This window comes from Mastomys coucha, unplaced genomic scaffold (assembly GCF_008632895.1).
Source record: "Mastomys coucha isolate ucsf_1 unplaced genomic scaffold, UCSF_Mcou_1 pScaffold20, whole genome shotgun sequence".
In the NCBI taxonomy this organism is placed as follows: Eukaryota; Metazoa; Chordata; class Mammalia; order Rodentia; family Muridae; genus Mastomys; species Mastomys coucha.
In genome coordinates, this window is record NW_022196903.1 from 22,969,541 (window position 1) to 22,992,267 (window position 22,727).

Genomic DNA, 22,727 nt, shown 5'->3' on the forward strand with positions numbered 1-22,727 from the left:
TCTCTCTCTCTCTCTCTCTCTCTCTCTCTCTCTCTCTCTCTCAGACACACACACACACATACACACACACACACACACCTTCCTTTTTCAGACAAGTTCTCACACTTAACCTGGAACTTGCTAGCCTAGACCGTTATCAAGCCCCAGACTCCACCTGTCTCAACTCATCCCAAGCCCAGGTCTAGGGTTGCGAGTAAACACTGCCATTCCTGAGGCTTTTCTGTGAGTGTTGGTTATCTGAACTCAGGCCTTCATAACTGTGCAGTAAGTTCTTGACCCACTGAGCAATCTCTCAGCCTCTTTGTTTTGGGTTTTTCTTACATTATTTATTGTCCCCTTCAGCTTATAAAATGAACAGGGAGTTTACTTAAACTTTAGATAGAAATGAGAAATAGCCACTGATACACTTTTTGACAAGCTATTTAACCACAGATGTCCTTCAAAACTGAATACTGATTTTTTGAGTCTTTGGGGGTTGTTTTCTTTTCTTTTCTTTTCTTTTCTTTTTCTTTTCTTTTTGCATTTGTTGATAAGGATCTTACTAAGTTGCCCAGGTAGATCTCGATCTTGCTATATCTCTCTGCCTCAGCTTCCCAAATAGCTGAGTAGTGGTTTTGAGACACATCACAAGATCAATTAACCCCACAATTTCCATGACTTAACACATAAATCTTTGTTTCTCTATCATATTCTGTATCTGACACGAGGCGGAAATGGGTTTTATAAACACATAGGTATTCAGGACTAGACCTGACACACATTCGCACTGACAGACAGATTCCCTCTTGCTGAGGTAGGCGAGGTGCTGCTAGGGGTCCTAAAGCAGTTCCCAGATGCTCTTCTGTTCCTCAGGCACACAGCCCTACACTGAAAGAAAGGGTGATGAGAAATCTGAGGTGCAGAAAGATGTTAAAGGAATGGAGGTGCACATCAGAAGCACTCCCACACTGGCTGCTTCTTTCCACCAAGCATTCTCATACTCTCTCACCACATAGCTCTTTACATCCCCAGCCCACACTCTTCCATTGAGCTGCTCATTCATTGACCAAGTCGTGTCTTACCCTCTCCCCATGGATCCTGGAAGCACATCTCAAGCTAACTGTTCACGAGGTAACTTTAGTGTGATTTTCTGTTTTAAATTTTTTTTATTTTTGAGAATTTCATACATGCCTACAACAAAATATGCTCATTTCTATCACCAGGTACCTGGTCTAACTCCCTTTCTTTCCTTCCCAGCATGGCCCTCTCATAACTTCATGTCCTTTCTTATAAGGAATGCACTAAGTTCAATTAGTGATACCCATATGTTCATATTATGGGACCATCCACGGCAACAAAAACAACCTAACAATGGGTATGTCTTCAGTAAGGAACAATTCTCCCTTCCCTATTACTTATCACCAATGGCTCTTCAGTTTTGAATGAACTCTATAGATCATCTTCCCATCTAAGATTTCAGCTGGTTTGATCTTGTGTAGGTCTTGAGCCAGTAGTTACAGCTACTGGAAATTCACTACTGTAATAGGTACGTCATGTCCAGAAAATAGCACTTTGTAGCACTGCTCTCTAACCTTCAGCTTTTATATTCTTTCTGTGAGTTTCCTTGAGCTTTGGTACAGAAGGAAGGCTAATATAGACAGATGTCCTGCTCAGAGCTGAACACTCAGTTTCTTATTCACAAAACTCCACTTATACATCTATTCATTGACTGCTGTTGAATACAAAATAAATAAATAAAAAATAAAAGTTGTCTGAGGTTGGAAGCAGCCTAGGTCTACTGGTACAAGCATAAATATTCAGAAGATAACTGGACAATAGGATCATTTAAGTAAAATAGCAATAACCTCCCTAGATAAGGGCTTTTGACCAGGATTACAGTCCCAGGTTTAAAATGCCTTCCTGTGGAGTTAGCCTCAAATCCAAATAGAATGCAATCAATTACCCCATAAACAGCCCTGACACTACTGCACTCGTGGGTACATCCTTCTTGGCAAACTGGTATTGCAGCATGTTTTGTCAAGCACTACAGAAGGCCACTACTGTCTTTTCCTAAGCAGCCTGCATGGCACTTTCCAGGACTATGAAAGTTAGCCAGCAGGAAGTAAGTTTCCTAGTCAGTTTGGAATTGATTTCCCCGTGTCCTGCAGCCAGAGTGTGTAGCATGTTCAGCAATGAGGGCTTACCTTTGGTTAGTGTCTACACCTATCTTCTGAGAAGAGCCGACTGTCATGACACAGAGAAGCAATGAACTCTCCTGGAACTCAGATTTATGGCCTCAAAATATCATGCCCCTGTGCTCTTCTAGGTGCAAACAAGATGAACTGGGATATCTCCTTGGGTTGGAAAGCAAGAAAAATCATCCAGGACATATGATTGTGTCCAAAGACACCAGAGTCTATTTGGAGTCTCCATTTACCTTATACAGAACAATTTTCATTAAAAGAATAATTACTGCAATGAATGAGAACTCACTCAAAATGCAACAATCTAAAAATTAATTGAACCTGAATCTAATCATTCCTCTATATTGAATTACCAGTTTACATAAAATACAAAAATAAAGCACGGTGTTAATTGGCACTGTGAGAGGGCAATCAAATCCAAAATGTAGAACTCTCGTCAGTGTAAATGACACAGTGTCATTAAGAAATCTATGATACAAAAACAGACAATATGAAGCAATATGTTAGCTAAACACTATCTGTGGGCCTTCCATACTTGAGTACTGATTCAAACAAGCCAACCATTGGAAGAAAAGTTGATACAACTTAAGCAGAGTGAATATGAATTATGAATTGAGTTTTCAGCTAAGGTATTGTGTTAATATTGTTCACAATAAAAAGATATATTCATTTTTTCCTAAAATATGCACATTCCTAAAAATGATGTGTGTGTATCAACTCAATGGTGCCCAAAGATCTGTGTCTGAATCTTAAGCAGTGGTTCCCAGAGCTGATGAAAAGAAACCAAAGAAACTTTTTTTTTTTTTTGGCTTTCTTAAGACAGGGTTTCCTCAGTGTAGCCCTGCATGTCCTGGAACTCACTCTACAGAACAAGCTAGCCTGGAACTCAGAGGCAGACCACATGTCTTTGCCTCCCAAGTGCTAGGATTTAAGGTGTATGTCATCGCCGCCCCAATTTTTTTTTCAGAGACACTTTTAAAGAGTTGGATTCCCTAGCCTCATCTACGGCCCCAGGCATGGGAGGTTGGGTCTAGCGCTAAGATGTTTCCAAGTATGCTAATAATCATCCAGGTTTGAAAAACCTTACTACCTGAAGTCAGTGACAGTGAGTCCCACCTCAAGTAGGGTCCTTTTGTTTATAGTCCCTGTACACTCTGGCTCTTACCAAAGTGTCTGTATGTATATTAAATGTTCCTTTCAATTTGGTCAAGTAGCAGCAATAACGACTATCATTCCAGGGAAATCTTGTGAAGCGCTCTACATACACCATCGCCGTCTACATCCATATCTGCCTTTTATGGGTAAGAAAACTGAGACTCAGGAAGTTAAATAAATCCATTGATATATAGCTCATCATGCAGGAATGGTCCAGGCTGAGGCCAGAATGGGTCAAATTCTAATGACCATGTCTTCTCTGTGACACTCTATGTCTTCTCTTGAAAAAAGCAGGAATTTTTCCCTGATCTCTACACTGTTTCTTCCACATTGATAGTCAGAATTTGATTGGGAAATCAGCATGTGGATATCAATTTCCACTGCAGAAGACCCAGCAAAGGAATGAACAATCACTAATATCTGAGTACATGGGAAGAAAATTGACAGGAGAAAAATCAACACATGAATTAAAGCCCCAAATAATGGCATTATCAATACTAATCCTCTAACTTCAAAGGAATGCCTTCTTTACTGGTAAACTGAAATCGCTTCTTCTTAAAAATAAATAATGAGTGTGCAGGCCCGTAAGTGTGTCAGAATTTCATGCATCATGTATCTCATTGCAGGAACCCAGTTAAGTCAACAGTTTCACATTCTGGCATTTTTAATAAATCTATACAATTGAAGGTATAAGCAAAAAGCTATTATCCTCTCAGTGGAGGTATAAACAAGACTTAACACTTCTATTTAACACTCCCTGCTGTAGCTATTAGCTAATAGCTTGAATTTCTGAAAAGACATTCCTTTGCTTTGAAATACTTTCCCCTCATCAAAGTAAGGATTGCGTATCTTTGAGAAAGCAATATACTGAATATCAAAATGAACTCTTTGGTCTTTAATGTAATTTTAAGCATCGCTTCTTAAACTCAAAAAAAAAAAAAAAAAAAAAAAAAAAAAAAAAAAAAACTCATGCAAGATATATATTCAGAATAATCAAAAAGTAAATCCCAAACATTTGTGCTAAAGTCCTAAAAATTTCATTCCTCATCAAGACAAACCATGGGATAGCTTGCCAGGAAAACTTACCTTCTCAATAAGTCCAAATTGCACTCAGTGAAGGAAGTTTATTCCCAGGGCATAGGAAGCTAAACACTGTGAGCCAATCTGGAATCCTGCCCTTGGCAGACACATTGTAAATGTAGTCATTTCCCCTCTGCCAGAGTCTCCGGGGTTGGTGTTTGTATGAGTTTAGTCTGCCCTAGCACACTAATATGTAGATCAAACAATAATTTTCTGAATTTGAACCACTGTTGTAGTCAATCAAGATAATTCAGAAGCTCCCAATCTCCCATCCATTTTCTCTGTAAGAGGTTCTGTGGCAGCACTGAAGAATGCTTTTGTTTGGAAGCAGAATTACAAGAGTTCTTAATTGTTTGAGCATGTGTCAGCCAGCTCCCCTTGGCAAAGGGGCTGCATGAAGGAGCAAATTGTCATAACAAAATATTCACAAATTCACTGGCCTCTGAAAATTAGTCCCTTCCCAACCATCAGTTTTGTTCCGGTCAAAATCTTTGCAATCAACCTCTTGTTGATTACTTACAACAGTCAACAGTGCAATGCAAATCAGTTTGCAGAAGGAAAGTGGAAATCTTGAAGGAAAAAAAAAAAGGTTCAAGATTGTATAACATCAGTGGAATCAGAGCTGGAGACCTTCCAGAATCACACATTAGGCCATGGACGTGTCAGCGTTGGGACAGTTAGACCACAGAAAAGCTAGAGAAAAGTTTTCTGAGCTTTTCGATTTTTAGGGAAAAGCTTCAATAAATTACTTATTTTACCCTTGCACACCTTGTTCCCATTTTAAGAAGCCATATATATATATATATATATATATATATATATATATATATATATATATATATATATGGACCATAGTCTAGTGTTAGAGAATGGCAGATGTTTTCTCTCAGTCCTCACCTGCTTGTAAGTGTGTTCAACTAAGGAAGCCCACTACCGATTTCCCTGAAATAATGACATCGCTTCTGTATTTTGAACAAGTGATACTATATCATTCTCATATCTATTTCTCTCCAACTTGGGCTTGAAAGACAGGATTGACTGACCCCCATCCACCATGTGTTTGCAGTAGAAAGATATTTTTTTTGCAGGCCTAGTCTTTCTGGCCATATTCATGTTATACTTCCAGATTTCTTCCCTTGATCTATTGTTTTCTGGTGGCTGTTATTCATGTTTAATGATGTTTTTCTCCCTAGCCTTATGCAGTTCTGAAGTCTTAAATGCAAAAGAGTAAGCAGAACAGTATGAACTTAATCTTTAACTCTAATAATCACATTTTTTCAAAATAGAGAACAGTACATTACAGCATGTCACTTATTTTGAATTCCAGAGTCTTGAAAAGAAAAAAATTGAGACAACCAAGAAGCCATTGTGCACCAACACTAGTCTTCATTATCTATGGCAGGGTGCCAGCTGCTCCCCCAGGGTTACAGCAAAGCCAGGGGCTTGAGTTTGGATCTGGGTCTTCACATAGTAAGGGACGTGACCAGCAATAGAGCTGTCTCTCTGAGGATGGAGCTAGGATGGCCTTATTTAGTTTCAAAGTGGTACTCTAAGCTGGGACCATGAACTAAAGGAAAGTCCCTTTACCTGCCTCTGGCTTCTACTCATCCCACTTATTTCATTCATTTTGTGCCTTTCAACTACTGTCTCTCCATCTTCAAAGTGCTCCTATTCATTTTTCCTTCCATTCATTGCTAAAGAACCGACTGAGCACCTGTTTTGTGGTATCTGACCGTGGCTAGACACTGGGTAAGAAAGATACAGCTCAAGAGCTCAGGAGTACGTGGGTGGCAGAGATGACAACAGACAACAGTAACAGCATGGTGGTAGCAATAAGGGTTGTGTACTGCAGAAGTACCAATGAAGAGTCTCACTATAGCTGGGGCATCAGAGAAGGACCACTGGAAGAGGCGTCATTTCAGGCGAGAATGACAGGAAGGAGTTTTCAAGTAGCAGAAGATTCTGGGTGCAGGAAACCGCTATGTCCTCTAGAAAATTGTGGTGACCAAAGATGGATGCATTATAGTCACTGGGGAAAGCAGGACAAGGGGTGCATCTATCTGCACACCTGCACTCCTCAGAGCAGCCCTTTTTAGAGCAGTTGCAATTTGAAGATAAATTACTTCCATACATTCTTTTTGTCAATGTCTTAAGAAACACTGGGTGGGGTGTCACCTGAGGGGCCAAGAACAATGCTAACTGGACCATTTGTTTTTATGTTTCTTGTTTTTCTTTATTCCCTTAAAGTACATGCTAAGGAAAAACAGAGTTGTCAAAAAGTTAGGATTATCTTCTAAAGCTATAAAGAATGTCATTTTCCACGGCCCTGAATGTGCCCAATCTTGTCTGATCTTGGAAGCTAAGCAGGGTCGGGCCTGGTTAGTACTTGGATGGGAGACCGCGTGGGAATACCGGGTGCTGTAGGCTTAAAAAAACAAACAAAAACAAAAACAAACAAACAAACAAAACAAAGAATGTCATTTTTCCATCTGTGCCAGAAAATGTATTAACGCATGGGGCCAGATGAAAGTTCTAGCAAGCTAATGCAGGCAAACTTCCAAGACAATGGAGTTAATTGAGATAGATGCAGTGATGAGGCATGTGACCTTTGGCATCTATCACATTCTGACTTCTCCATCACACTCTTGGCATGACTTGGATCCCTCACAGAGTTTTCACTTTGCTTCTCAAGCCATGGGGTAAGATGAAGGATGAAGGGTGCAGGCTCATCAGAGTAATTCCAGTAACAAATCAGCATAGAGACTGGTGCATAAAAGTACTGATCCAGCATTACCAACGCCAATTATACTTTTGTTACCACAAAGCAGCCCTATTAGTCTGAGCAAATCAAGAATGTCTTGGTAAGTATATTTGCTAGGTTAGAAAGTTTTCTTTGAGGAAAAAAAATGACAAAAAAGGGTGAGAAAACATCTACAATGCTGCAATAGCTTAAGTTGCCCAACACTTCAAAGATCAATTTGAGACATAGTCACATCCTTGCTATAGATCTCACCTCCTTAAATATCACCTCGGCTTGATAAACCACATTCATAAATTCCACTGGGCCTGATTTACTCTTCAAATCTGTTATGATTCGATGAAGAAAGTGTGAAAACCAAGTGGGATAATTTCAAGCATGAACTAAAGCATTCTGCTACTGGAGGTAAATATGACCAACATGTGATGTGAACTGCAGGAAATCAAAACCCTTGTAAGAGAAAAACAGAACTACACTGAAGTTCCATCTTATCCATGGTAATAAGCTAAGACATTTTTAAAGATCAGAGGAATGCTCATGACATTTACTTCATAGGAAAGTTTTACATATGAGAAAAACGTTGATCCCTTAACTAAACTGTAGGCAAGGCATCATGTGTGAACATATGAAATACTTCAGCTAAGTAAAGAATCCGATCAGACTCCAGGCACCTTCCCTTGAGCTGCAAAAGAAGTCTACTGTCACAAAGAAAGACCTAACAGTCTAATAGTTTCATAAGCCTTAACCCCCACCCTATATCTGTAAATATACAAGATTCATGGCCAACAAAAATGTTTAACATGTTGAAATTTTAAAAGGGGGGATTTTATACTTAATATATCACCGATACATTTATACTGTATTCTTTTTTATTTATTTTTATTAGATGTTTTATTTATTTACATTGCGAATTGTATCCCCTCAGAAAACCCCCTACCCCATCCCCTCTCTCTCTGCTCCCTAACCCAACTGCTCCTGATTCCCTGTCCTAGCTTTACCCTACACTGGGGCATCAAGCCTTCACAAGACCAAGGACCTCTCCTTTCATTGATGTCCCACAAGGCCATCCTCTGTTACATAGTTGCTGGAGCCATGGGTCCCTCCATGTGTACTCTTTGGTTGGTGGTATAGACCCTGGGAGCTCTGGGGGTACTGGTTTGTTCATATTGTTGTTCATCCTATGGGGCTGCAAACCCCTTCAGCTCCTTGTGTTCTTGCTCCAGCTCTTCCATTAGGGACTTTGTGTTCAGTCCAATGGATGGCTGTGAGCATCTACTTCTGTATTAGCCAGGCACTGGTAGAGCCTCTCAGGAGTCAGCTATATCAGGTTCCTGTCAGTAACACTTACTGGCATCCACAATAGTGTCTGGGTTGGGTAACACTATATGGGATAGATCCCTAGGTGGGCCAGTCACTGGATGGCCTTTCCTTCAGTTTATACTGTATTCTTATTCACTGGTAAAGACCTCATCTATCTTGGAACTAGAAATTCTTTGTTTGAGTCTTGACTAATGTATTTATGGTCCATTTGTTTCTTTGTTTCTTTGTCTCACGATATAGTCCTGGCTTCCATGATATTCACTATGTAAAACATACTGGCCTCAAATTCATAGAGATCAATCTGCTTCTACCTCGCATATGTTTAAATTAAAGGCATGCACCATCATGGCCAGCCTTTATCATCTATTTTAAAAAGAGTTTGACTCAGTAAACTAGCAAGATGGGAACATATTTAACCCCACCCAAAATGGGGAAAACAGCAATTTTGAAAAACAAAAGAATGGCTATTTCCACATCAATAAATGCACATATATATATAAAGTTAATTACAATTAATGTTTTAGTTATTCATTTAAACAATTCTATAGGAACTTCTATTTGAAGACATTTCAAGAAATGCCATTATATATTCTTTGGAGTTACAAATATATGAAAATAATGATCCTAAAATCTCAACTATTTATTATAAAGACTTTTCACTAATTCTAAGTGATCCCAACCCACCACCATGACGGGAGTCTCAAGAGAGGACAGTAAAGGAAAGGAAGAAATATTGTAATTCTTTAAAGTATAATATAGGTTACTTCCTCCTTTGGCTCAACCCAAAGATGTTGTACTTCTCCAGAAAAAAATAACTTGGGAAGTGCCTGAGACATAGATCTTGGCTGCCAGTATCACAACAGACAATACTTTATAAAGTCGTGGGATTTTTTTCTTTTGCTCTTTCAAACCAACTACAACTTGCACAGGGATGAATACATTGTAGATGTTCTTAGAAAATTCATCAAGCTCTATTGAAAGACTAAAATTATACTTTCATTTTAGATTCTTCAATTTCAAATCACTAAGATAAAATCAAACAAGACCACTGAATTCTGAACTAACTCAATAAAAATCATAAATTATGAAGGATTCCTACTAATAGATGGCTAAGTAACAGTACCTAATTTTAAAATGGCTTAGTTATTAAAGGACAAAAAAACCACAAATGACATATAATTTTCTAAGGAGTTTTATAATGTGTGCAACTTGCTAGAATTAAGGTTATCAAATTTAATATGAACAGCTATCATCAAATTTGAATTTAATGAATGCCATGTGAAACAAACAGATTCAATACACTGCAAACAGGCCAACCTTTAATTGATTCCATAGATATGCTTTACCTCTAAAATCCAGAAGCATCACTTCTAATAGCTCATCTTATAGCAGAATGGATTATATTATATTCATTCTACCTCCAAGAAGGAAGCTGGCAATCCATAATAGTACCATTCAACTGTGTGCTATAAAGCATGAACCAGCAAAACTCTCATAGCATAAAATGTGAAGCTATTTTAAACATAGGTTGTGGTAAACCTGAGACATCCCTATTTCCACTGAATGGATATATTATTTGATTCAAGTCTTTCCAATATTCCTACCTGAGATCTGTTACACAGGTTTAGAAAAATGTCAAGCTCCAGTGTGTGTTTTAAGACTAAACTCACTGTTTCACAAAGAGTACATTTAGTGCTCATTTAACAAGGTGGGTTGGTTGAGAATTACGAGGCATTCAGGAGCCTTACTCCCAAAGCAATATGCACAAGTGCAGTTCAGATCGATGTCCTCATGAGATCTAGCTGATTTTCCAAAATTCTATTCCTGAGAAAGCCCTCCATCTGATATAAGCAATTTCTAAAAGTATTTTCAAACTGGAGAGGCTTCCACATCTTCTTGGAAAATGAATAATTGCACATTAGCCTAATGAAGATTAAAGGGATTAAGTGAGGGAGTAACAGTCACAAGGTTATGATAGGAAGAGCACAGGCTTCAAGTTTGTGTTACACTTGAAGTTCTAATCTCACCTCCAGGACTAGGGAAATGGCTCAGTGGGTGAAATACTAGCCACACAAGCAAGAGAACCTCAGTTCAAATCCTAAGACCCTACTTTAAAAATGGTTGTAGGAACAATCTGTGGTTTCTACAGCAAGATAAGAAGTAAAAAGAGGGAAATGCCCCGGAAGCTTGAGGGCCAGCTGGACTGGTTGGTGTATGTAGCAGCTGAGGACAACAAAGATATCCTGCCGCATCCAAAATGGAAGGTGAGGACCAACACCCTAGGTTGTCCACTAACCTGCGCACATAAGCACCACGGGGTGGACATGGATGCACACACATACATATCACATACACACAGGGTAAAATTTTTAAAAATTAAAATTAAAAAAATTTAAAGATAGCTATTTAAAGTTGGATAACCTAAACTTTGATTTTCCCTCTATAAATTTTGGATAAAAGTAGATGTAATAATACCATATTTCAAAGAAGTCATGTCTATGTTGTAGGACTCTTATTTTATAATTGGATCCTTGATATCTCATTATGTATGTGCAAAATATTCCAAAATTTTCAAACATATGAAACCCTCTGGCTCCTAGTACTCAGCCTACAGAACCTCCAGGGCCCTCTCCATAGAATATGCCCAAACAGGACAAAGACAAGGAAGGTAATTGTAGCTTCAGTGTAGATCTGTGCATGTGTACATAATATACACACACAAACACACATGCACGCATGTATGCACACACACACACACCAACGATCAAGTCTCTAGCACAATGTTACAGGTCAGACCCCCTGAAAATGCAGCTATGAAAGCATATTGACACATGATCACTAGAGACCCAAATTCCCACACTCCATAGCCCTTACCTGCCTTGTCCTCTCCTCCCTCTTATGTTAGGCACCATTGCCAGCGGCAGCTGTACCACACTGGATTCTGTAATCCTGGGGTTGACACACATCTCATGGAGCATAACATCAAGTACCAATTCCAGTCTGCAAATGGTGATCCCAGTTGGCCCCTTTCATGTGAAGAAGTATGTCTCATATAAAACAAAATGAAGAGCCTTCATTCATGAGCTATTAAGTTTTCTCCTACCCCGCTAAATATATGTAAGCAGAGACTTGCTTAGCTATGGCAGTCAGCTGTTATTTTCCTACTTAAAGTTTAAAGTTTACAAGTCCCACAATGTTTTAGCATAGTTGAACTTGCTTTGACCCCTTCGCAAATTTTAACTTGTTTTAAATATTTTTTTAAAAAATGACATAACTGTAAGCCCTGAACACCAGGTGAGTTGCTTTTCTGATGCAAAATGCAATCATTTTTGGATAAAAAAAAAATTGAAAAAGCTGTTTTGCCTTTGGGCATCTTCTCCATTTATAAATCTTGTTTAAAAGGAAAGGCATGAAAACGTTTTTTTCAAGATTCAGAATCCATGGGGATGTTTCAAGTTATAATTTGTACTTCGTATTCAAATTCATTTCCTTTTAAAAACAGAGTCCCTAATTTTCTGTCTTGCCTGCTTAATAGCAACCAGGTTTCCGCAACCTGCTCCAAAATACAGCAAAGCCAGAGTACAGGTTAAGCATCTTTAACCCAGAACTTCTAGCTCCCAATGCTCCAAAATAGGATTTTTTGAGTCCTAACATAAATGTCTTTAGTAAAAAGTCCCATGTTTAACTTTATACGATAAATCCCAGGCAAAATACAGGTGCATTGCAAGTATTGTGTTAGTCCACAGGGTATGGGGTCAGGTGCATATGAAACATAAAGGAATTTCACATTTATCAGTGGGTTTTGATCATTAGGTATATGAAAATATCTAAAAATAAAAAAAAAAATCTGAAAGCTAAAATCCAAAACCCTTTTGCAAAGGAAACATTCAACCTGCCTACACAGTGCCTCCAGAACCTCCCCTCTCCCCAAGATGGGACACAAACAAGATACACAGAACCAACCTTGCAGTCCTCAATTTTAATTTTTATAATGCCTTCAGAAAGCAGCTGCAAAAGTCCCTCCCTCTGCCTATGTTTTCCAAACAAATAATTCCGAAATGTTTTCCCCCACTCATTCCACTCTCTAAAATGTCTTACTTTCTGTTGATTTCTGACTTTTATAGAACTTGGCTGGTATTCCTAGAGGCCTGAATATTTCTTGAACATTCCTATTGGGAGTCAAATCAGTGAGCAGCCTGCACAGATTTTATACAGCCTAGGGTCTTAGAGACTTGGGTTTTCTCCAGAACGTCAAATAGCCCTCACACAAGCAACACCTGTCCAGAATCGAGTGTCGAGCCCAAACAGAAAGATGGTCTTCACATGCTTTCATGTTCATAAATAAGATGAAAACCCACAGCCATCAGACAGACCCTCAGGCCAAAATGTAAATGCCAGCATTTAGGCACAAACTAGATTTATTTATGCATTTATATTTTGAAATAACATTTGGGTGAATAAAGTACTTTCCTTTTGGAATTTGATGGACATCAACTGTAAATTCTAAAATTTTACCTTTCTGTAGACATACACCAAGACAAAGGAAAGCTTTACTTAGTAAGGAAAGACACTGAAGAGTAACCAGTACTCTCCTGTCTTGGTGTCCCTGTTGCTATGATGAAACACTGTGACCAAAACAACTTGAGAGGGAGGGGTTTATTTGGCTTATGCTTCCATGTTACAGTTCATCATTGAAGGAAGTCAGGACAGGAACTCAAGCAGGGCAGGAGCTGATGCTGAGGCGATGGAGGGGTGCTGCTTACTGGTTCACTCCTCATTGGTTCGCTCACCCTGCTTTCTTATAGAACCCAGAACCACCAGCCCAGGGATGTCCCCACCCACAAGGGTGGGCCCTCCCATATCACTCACTAATGAATAAAATCCGCTCAGCCTTGCCTACAGCCACATCTTAGGAAGGCTTTTTGCAACTGAAGCTTCCTCCTCTCAGATGACTCTAGTTCGTGTCAAGTTGACATTAAACCAGCTAGCTCACTGCCCTTCTCTGAAACGCAGAAATTATTTCACTCTGTGTTTGACAAGAAAGTCAGACAGAAAGAATGCATGGCTCAATGTGATTAGCAATAGCAGTGATAACTAAAGCGATCGATATTTGTTATGACCTTATTGACACTAGTATTCTATGAAATGAACTACTTGTGTTGTGTAATGCTCACAGCATTTTGGAGGAGAGAGAGAGAGAGAGAGAGAGAGAGAGAGAGAGAGAGAGAGAGAGAGAGAGAGAGACTACAATATTAAGCTACTACAATATTAAGACACATGCCCAAAGCCTTCCATGGTAATAAATGGGGGCTCTGACTGCAGTATCAGACCTCCAGGCACACAAATTTTAATTATTCCACTGGACTGACTTCTAGTTCACTCACCCAAATTAGGTAAAGAGTAGTGAAAGTAATGGGCTTCCCTAATTTATCTATGACTTATCCAGAAGCCTCTCCCTGGACCAGGACATCACAGCTTAGATGCCAAGCCACAAAGAACTGTCAACACCTTGAATATATAGGAAGGGTCACCTGGTCTTCCTTCCACTGGAAGAAGATGGTAAAATGTAGCCTGGATATATCAAAGCCTCTGGGCAAACTTGAGTCAGTATGAGTTGAAATACGGTCGTCATATCTGTGTGAGGCTATCTTGAATGACAGAGCCATGGAAGCAGTAACCAGAGAGAAAGCATAGATGTAATACTTACATATTACACAGCAATTATTTAAAGACATTTCACATTCAAAGTTCCTGTAAGCTATAATTATAATTTATTCTGACTTCAAGTGCCCTGCCTCCCACCGTCAGTGTTAAAACACTTAAAAATGATCTTGATGAGGGTAGGGGTGTCTCACTGCCAGGCTTCAAATAGCTTTCCATCTCTCCATTTTCCTCTTGTGAATACCTGAGGCCCCCAAACTCTATCCACCTTTAGACTCACTCCCAACACCATCGTTGCCCAGTGGTTGATCTGGTCTTGTCAAGGAGCTACAAACACTAGTGACCAGACACTAGTCCCATATCCCACAGACAAGTTGCTCCTGCTGTTTGTTGTTAAATCACATTCTTGTGACCAACTTTTATGAAAAAAAAAGTGTGTGCATTGAACTGAAGACAAAGTTTCCACTTGTCACCCGCAGATAATAATTTATTTCTTGTCCCTACGTTCCTAATTGATCTTGTGATACTATGGTCCTCCAGGACTAGGGCCCTGAATTATTCTCCATCAGCCCCAATTCAGAGTTTGTGACTGTCACTATGCTGATGGCATTGTACAACCAGTACTGTTTGTTTACCCTTTCGAAGGCTAAACACCTACTTCAGAGTCGGCCACCACTGAGCTTCCACAACACATCAACACATGCTCACTAGACTTTGTTTCATCTCTGTGATACCAACAGCTATATTTGGTTGCTAGTCCCTGACTCCTCACCAGCCTACAGGCTGCTATCTTACACAAGTCAGCCTCATTCTGTATCCTTGAATCCTCCTAATCACCTCTCTCAAGCCTGTAGTTTACAGGTCTCCTAACATGGAACCTTAAGCAAGCTGCCACCCTTAGACCTACCCTGGATGCTATACTTAATAGTCAATGAACTCATCTAGCTATTTTATTCAAAACTTAAGAGTTTAACGGATTACCTTTTAGTTATGTGAGGCAAAGAGAGATGAAGATTAGAAAATCAATGGAAACAGCATCTCCAGTTCCCTACGCAGTCCATATAATATTTGACTACATCATCCTGTCTCCTCCCATATATTTTCTCAGCAAATGATAGAGTGTTGCAATTCTCACACCTACCAAAAGACTTTATTGCACCCATTTCTCTACTTCATCGTCTTTTGTCTTCTGACCTATACTGAATATAAAATTTCAGCACAGATAACTCAGAAGAAAGTTAGAACCAGAAAGACTAAGTCTCAAAATCCACTGTAGTTAATTTTTATTTCAGCATCTCCATGACTAATAAAACACAATTCAGAGAGTGTTTTAACAGATCATACTCCTCTAATCCTCTGCCTTTGGCAGAGAATGGCATCTACACCATTCTAGTGAGGCACAGACCTTGCTGTTTCCAGAATTCTTATCCCAGGGAAACATACAAATGTGTACACCCACCTTAGAGTGCACTAGCATCAAACCTGATTCCACTCACATGACTTTTGGTAATACAATTTGACTTCCTGACAGAATACAGATGAAGCGTTCCTTACAGGAGTGTGGGTGATCCCAGTGCCATAGAAACCACCAGTAAATCTCACCCAGCATGGATTATGAATTCCCTACAGATATATAGATGGCACTCTTGCAGCTATCTGCCCACAATGTGCACATAGACTCTAGAATCTTTCATGATCATAAGGCCATCTTCAGTTAGGCCAGATCTATATTCAACTAGCTGGACAGCAAATAAGGGAGAGCTTGAGATCATGTGAAGATCTAATGATCCATCCTCCACATACCTTTCACCCTATGAAGAAACATCAATAGTCAACAGGCCAGATCTTGAGGGTCTCTTTCTTGCAGTCACAGCTACTCTGATAAAGATGATGGCTTTGTGCTTGGAAGATAGCATCATGTAACACCTGGTTAGAATCAAGTACTACCCCTCTATTAATCATTACACTAGGGATGCACAAAGAGCCAGGGAAGGGGTGTGTTTAGAGAAGTTGAACACATTCCCCATACAAATCGACTTAATCTATCAGCACGCAGCACAGCTAAAGTACTGTGGGCACCGAGATAGAGCATAAACTGGGGAGCAACAAGCTGAATCAGGCACTGAAGTCCCAATGACACAAGCTAATTTACACATAAAACCAATTGCTCCCAGTAACAAGCAGCATTTTTTAAAATGCAGATCACAATCCGGAAAACCTGAAGTCAATGCTTGCTAATATTCTCTTCCCAGTGAGTGCCCTAAAATTAATGTAGTGAGCCTTAACTTAATCTTTTTTCTTCTGTGGAGTAGAACAAAAATTCAGGATGTATTGTAAGTTGAAGAATGTATGATGAAACTTTTTCCATATAGATTAGTTATAATACACACACGCACATGCATCTGTACATACAGACAGAAATACTTACTTAGTCCTGATCACATATCAGGTTCACTTTTAGACAGATACATCAATGACAACAGTATTTCAAAATCCAAAAAGTCATGATGCCTAATACGGTATACATAGCAATGCAAAATGCACTTCCTAGTGTCTCCATTTAAAAAAATGTTTATGAGACAGAAATGTCCATGCATTCTATCCAATACCCATTATGTGGGAACTTTTAACAGTAATTGCCCTCATTGTGGAAAACCCTGGACAAGGGTGATGTGGTTAAAACATCCAAAGACATGCCCTCTTCTCTCTTTCTAGATCCACCTTCAAGAATAAGGTCCTTGAAACAATGTTCTCTTGTTTCATATGTAATGATCATTCCTATGTAATGATCTGTTTTCCACAATGCCAATAAATGATAAGGCTGTTGGAATAGAAATTTGCAAAATGGAACAACTCTTAGTGAATACTTCTAATGATGTAACGGAGAACTCTGTCATAAATACCCACTGCTAGTTACAGGTGAGCCATCTAGATTGTGATCACCTATTCCTTTAAGCAAGTTAAAGTCCACATAGATTGTCCCTAAATCTTTTCAAAGCTATCCCAATAGAAACTAACTAATGTCCAACTTGATCATTTTCAATGTACAGATTTGATTGTGTGCCAGTTGTAGCTCATACATGGTACAGTTCTAGCATGAGCCCAACATTATATTTAGTCTCTTGTTTGTACGGCAACTCTCAAGACTATCTCTACTGAAATCTACAGTCAAGATATTAAACAGGAAAAAAAGATCACCAATTCTCTCAGTTTTCTATTTTACCTATGGAGGCAGCTCAACAAACTACCAACATGGGAAGGCCATCTCACTAAGTGGCCCTGAATGAAAGGTTCCAGCTCTGTTAGAGGTCTGGTGGGGAGGGCCAAGAGGAAGAAAGGGGATTGGAAAACTATGGAATACTGAGTCAGAGTAGAGAATTATCTTCAAGACCTGTCAGTAAGATGGCCACAGCCAAATCATCTGAAGGTGTTTGGCTGAGAATCAGTTGTGAATAAGAGGAGGCAGATGGTTGAGGCTGGAGACCAAGCTGTCTTAGCTGTTGTTTCCATTGAGTCTAGAGGACAGATGCTTTTCCCTGGGAGATCTTCCAAGTAAAGTCTTAGGGTAAAAATCGGAAGAAAGCACAAAGCACTGTGGCCCAAGGTTGGACTCCTCAGGATGCATTTAACATTCTCCGGTGTCCTTAATCCTCTGACAACTCTGTTACGGATGAATTATCATCTACACTCTATAATAAAGGAGACACAAAAGTTTATCAAGGTTAAGTAAGTTGCCTATGATCATTCAGCAAGCAAATGACAGAGCTGATATGCCATGTGGCTCCACAAATGTATTTCCCATTAAGAGGTTTATGACATATAAGAAAATGATCAACTGTTCTCAAAAAAGTAACCTGTTTTACAAGCATATGCTCCCCCTGTCTATTCTTAATCATCCTTTAATGTGTTAATGGTCATTAAAAGACTATAAATAAACAAGCCATTAAGTTTAAAGCTGAAGTGTTAACATAAGCACCTTCTACAGTTGCCACTGTTGAAATGTGTGAATGCTCAACACATTTTTTTTTTTAATGTCTTGAGCTGGATCTTTCCAATAGTCAGAGGGAGAGTGAAGAAAAAAACAGGATGAACTCTGAATCCAAAATCTCTTGTCTTAACGTCTAGTTCCACTGCTTATTAACCTGTGGCCTGGAAAAACTATGCCTCAATTTCTTCGTCTGTATAATGGGAATCATGCTACTATTACACACAGGATTGCTTGATGATTAGGTGATATCTCATAAAGAAAAAGAAAAGTTACTTTATTATTCTCATAGTTGTTGGTTCCTCATATGCACTAGTTCATCTTTTTCTAGTAAGCTCTAATTTTAAATTATATGAATAAGAAAACCAAGAGTGATTTCGGTAAGAGAAAAATCCTTTAAGCATTGAAGGTCCACCACAGTGGAGAAGTACATCTATTCCATCATCTGTCTCTGTGCTCCCCAGATGCTGGGCTTGCTGATGGATCCTGCACAGTGGAAGCTGTGGCCTGGCTGGTGCTGTTTTTGGAAAGCATTACACTTCATAAATTATTTGAAAAGGAACCATTTTGTTTTTATGCTGATATATGATATATATTTGCCTTTCAGAACAAAACTGGCATATGCTTACTTACTGAACAGAGATCAGTCTGTGTGAAAGAGAGAAATCACAGCCATTGTCATAAAGAAATTTGAACCAGTTTTGCAGCATAGGTTTCCATGTTGTTTTAAACAACTCTTTCAAATGTTGGTCAAATGAAAAGGTCAAAATTGCAACGCTATAAAAGAGCACAAAGGTTCTCATTATCCTCCAGCCTCTGCTGTTAGGGGCCAGACTGTGTTTAAAGCACATCTCTCCATAATCAATTTCTTTACTTACAAATGTCATCCTAAATGGACATTTTACAGCTGATTAATTTTTGTCCTTTTTTTTCTCATATGCAAATACAAGTCTAAAATGCACATTTCTGGTAGATTTCCTCTCTGCTGATTAAAGAGATGATTTTCTTCATATCTACTACCTTCAGCCCTAGTAGGAAAATGACTTTTCAAACCCTGCTCTTAATATCCCCAAATATATTCATCTTTTCTCCAAAATATTGAAGTGAACAACTGAACAGCTGACTACAGAAGGTAAAAGCCACTGTCACTTCCTTTGTCAAAAAGTAAACACATTAAATATATTGTACACACAAATGTACTCAATTAACATTTTAATTAAGGGTAACAAACAGTAATTAAACAGATGACATTTTCATTAATTTTCTCAACTGTAAGTAGCCTGATGGAAATTATTGCTAAATTGAATGCTAGTTAAATATTCTTCCTTGTAAAATTGTGACCTTAAACCACCCATGCTCAGAAACACTTCTCTTCCATGTACTTACTCAGTTAAGATGGCATGTCTGTAAATAAGTTTTTCAAACTCCACTTCTCAATATTATGAATCTTCTCTTCCTGCAGCAGGCAAACAAGTAGTGTGGCTGCATGATATGAATTTTCAGGCATTTGTGTGTTCTTATGCAAAGCCACAGTAGTAAAGCACGTGTGGACTTGGATCTACCATTAAAGACACGAGCTTGGTCATTAGAGCCAAACAGTTTACTAAGTTAGGAATCCCAGTTTTCATGTTCTCAAAGTTTGGGTAGATTCTGTGCTTGGGTAGACACCCGTCTCTAGACTATGAACACAGCAGTGGTGCTGAATCATTTCATAAGGCATTGTTAATTTTTCAAAGTAAAATTAGGTATAATCCATTTTATTTCTTAAAGCAAATATTTCTACTCAATGTTTTGAAGAGAAGCAGTACAAAAGAATGAAAAATGATGCCTAAGATATTAACAGTTGCTGTGTTGTCAGGCAAACAGAACAAGCTGTGCTCTGAAGGTTGCCAGATTTAGAAGGAAAAAAAAACATGTTTTGATTTTTCCCATGTTGCACAAAGCATATTTATAATAAAAGGCTGTTATTGTCCATCTGGCATTCAAATCTAAAGAGTTCTGTATGTCTTATATGGCAACCCTCCTTTTAAAAAAAATGTCTCCTTAAGGAAAGGGGGGATTGGACTCCCCATTAACTCCATTCTCTTAAACTCTGATGCAGCTTAAACTGTGAAACAAAAACTCTGCTAACAGCAGTTGCTATAGGCCTTGCCAGTGCCAGGAGAGGGCATAAGGGCAGGGCCACAGTCAGCATCAAGAAAAAAGTATCAAGAAGCTGGCGAGAGGCTCAGCAGTTAAGAGGACCTGCTACTCTTCTAGAGGACATGATATCAATCTCCACATCTGGAAGATCACATGGCCTGTAACTACAGCTCCAGGGAACCCAACACTGTCTTCTGGGTTCTTAGGGTACCCACACACATGTGGCATACAGAGAAACAGCATATACATTAAAATAAATGGTTATTTTTTTAAGTAATAAAAAAAATGAGGAAGCATTTCTGGGAGACAGTCATCCTGTTTACCTAATAAGCCATATCTGTAATTTAAAAAGTTATTGATCCATTGCTCAATCTGCTCTGATTTAATTGTGTCTTAATTGGAATAGATGGATCTCAAAGGATAACAAGCGTCTCAGTTACATTTTATTCTGGAATGATAAAGAAAAAGCATGAAGATCTTTGAGTGAAATATTTCCTTCAAGACAATACAGAGAAGACTGGTGGCTGGATGGACCCATAAAGAAAAACTTCTGGGAGCATTACTGTTTCCATAAGGACAGCTTGAAAAGATTTATCATTTCAACCCAGTGCCTAAGCAAGCCTCAGAGCAAAGAGAAGAAGGCTTATGGCTCAAAGGTAATGAGTACACGTCAGCTATTCTTACTACAAGACAAGGTGACCGTGTGACAATGGAAATGGTTTTACTATATACTTATCAAAATACTCTTTTAAATACAAACAATAAAGACTGTTTAAATAAATACATGAAAATAAATAAAATTATCTCATTCTTTCCATGAATGAGGAAAGAAATGGAATTAATATAAAAGGCTTCAATGAGATTTAAAAAGTAACCACCCATTTCCCAGAGGTGGGGTGGGGGGGATGCTAAAATTCTGGTACTGAAGAAGCCAAAGGTTGTCAGAGCCAAATGGGGAAAAAAAAAAAACATGGCAATAGAATGCCTGGCAACTGCATGGGCAAACAGAACATGAGTCAGAGCCCTCCAGACTCCCTTACATCCTGTGATCCTGACCTAAGAATGTATGTGGTGCCTGTGTCTTTCATTCTATGGCAACATTAGACATTAAGTCACTGAAAAAGCAGAAAGATGCAGAAGGTCATAGCAATGCATGCCATTGAAAGTTACGACACATGGTTCGAAATCAGCTCAGTCCTCCTTGATCCCATGTCTTGTTGGCTCAGTGCAGATGGGTCACATCACAGTATGGATTCAGCCATTGCCAGATCTGTCCATTGGTTGGCTTTACAAAATCCAGAGTTCATACTCTGAGAGGGCTACTGCATATCCATGTCTGACATAGGCAGAGCCAGCTTCAAAGAAACAAGATTGCCCTTGACGTGAAGTTAAGAAGGCTAGCAATGGAGAAAGTCTGTCTTCAAATTGTGATTTCCCCAGTTGGTATGTGCTATACATTAGAATTAATGCCAAGGGTTAGCAAAAAGTGAAGCATTTTCCCTTCCTTGGGGAGTAGCATATGCTTGCATGGCAAAGAGCACAACCACCTGGCTTCTTATTGTACAAGGACATTGTGATAGGTCAGGTCTCCTTAGGAAAGTACTGAAACTCCGTATTCCCCTGGCCTTTTGCCCTGGCCTCCAGGCTCTCCTTCAGTCCTAGAGCATGAGCTGTCCCATCTCCTGTTCCAAACTCAGCCTTGCTAGAGGAAATCACATCTTCAATAAACTCAGTCTTCAAAGTATTCTGTTTCCCCCTGAGTGTGTAGAAAAAACTTGTCCCAAAATCTCCCACCTGCAAGTGAGTATTTTACTTATTTTGCATGAGTTTGCTGAGAACCTCCACTGCCTATCTAAGGATGTATCTTCTCTTTTGATTATCTGTTTGTGTCATAAAAGAAAACAACCTCAAAACCTAACAATGGGAAGTTGGGAAAGTCCCATCAGACTAAGAGGAGAATCAACATTTTCAATCACAAATGTATCAGATTATCTTTTGGGTGCTGCTCCATTGCAAACTTCCACTCTATCTCTCATCACCATAGCATAGTCCTTATGTCTTTCGGTTTACAGCTCTCTATTGGCCTTTTAAGAAACTACACATTGCAAATCATCAAATATTGAGCATATATATTTGTAGAGAATTACAGAGCAAAGGCTCTTCAGTGTGACACAATGTGTAGGAAGCACAGAGAGAAACAGCTGCTTCTATTTAGCTTGCAGATAAGAAGTCTAAAGAAGGGGTGCTATGTGCCTTGAGAGGTCTTCACGAAGCCAGATGTTAGACTTTACTTCTCTTGAATGTATTAAATATAGGTTATATTTTTAAGTTTCATATGGTTCTCCTTTGTATTCCAAGGCTTTGATTTTGCAGCTCAGAACTTATTTTTAATAAGGCATGTGCATACCTAGGCAAATTTAAAATTATGCTTACTTTTTCTCAC

The 22,727-nt window shown here is 39.0% G+C and overlaps 1 protein-coding gene and 1 pseudogene across 5 annotated transcripts in view; one reads left to right on the plus strand and one right to left on the minus strand.

Annotated features, from left to right (window-relative positions):
- Positions 1 to 22,727, minus strand: part of Grm8 (glutamate metabotropic receptor 8) — an 804,058-nt gene that overhangs the window by 684,972 nt on the left and 96,359 nt on the right. The window lies entirely within an intron of this gene.
- Positions 6,729 to 6,845, plus strand: LOC116100198 (annotated as a pseudogene).